This window comes from Eimeria mitis, genomic scaffold, assembly GCF_000499745.2.
Source record: "Eimeria mitis Houghton genomic scaffold, Emh_scaff4814, whole genome shotgun sequence".
In the NCBI taxonomy this organism is placed as follows: Eukaryota; Apicomplexa; class Conoidasida; order Eucoccidiorida; family Eimeriidae; genus Eimeria; species Eimeria mitis.
The window spans coordinates 1-705 of record NW_013573116.1 but is presented as its reverse complement, the minus strand read 5'-3'; positions in this window follow the sequence as shown (position 1 = coordinate 705).

The following is a 705-nucleotide window of genomic DNA, read 5'->3' as shown; positions in this document are numbered from 1 at the left end:
TTTAGTATCTATGGTTTAGTGTTTAGGGTTTAGGGTTTGTGTAGGGTTTAGGGTTTAGGGTTTAGGGTTTAGGGTGTATACACGGGCCCCTTCAACATTCAGTTTATTTGTAAGAACAACGAGGTGAAGATAATAGAATCTATTGTTTGTGTTCTAGTGTTTGNATTCAGTTTATTTGTAAGAACAACGAGGTGAAGATAATAGAATCTATTGTTTGTGTTCTAGTGTTTGTGTTTAGTGTCTATGGTTTAGTATCTATGATCTAGGGTTTAGGGTTTAGGGTTTAGGGTTTAGGGTTTGTATTCAGGTCCCTTCAACATTCAGTTTATTTGTAAGAACAACTTATGTCGGGTGTAGAGTCTAGGGTTTGTGTCCTAGTGTTTGTGTTTAGTGTCTATGGTTTAGTGTTTAGTATCTAGGGTTTAGGGTTTAGGGTTTAGGGTTTAGGGTTTAGGGTTTGTGGTGTATATACAGGTCCCTCTAACATTCAGTTTATTTGTAAGAACAACGAGGTGAAGATAATCGTGTTTGTGTTTAGTGTCTATGGTTTAGTGTTTAGTATCTATGGTCTAGGGTTTAGGGTTTAGGGTTTAGTGTTTGTTTAGGGTTTAGGGTTTAGGGTTTAGGGTTTGTGGTGTATATACAGGTCCCTTTAACATTCAGTTTATTTGTAAGAACAACGAGGTGAAGATAATAGAACTTGTG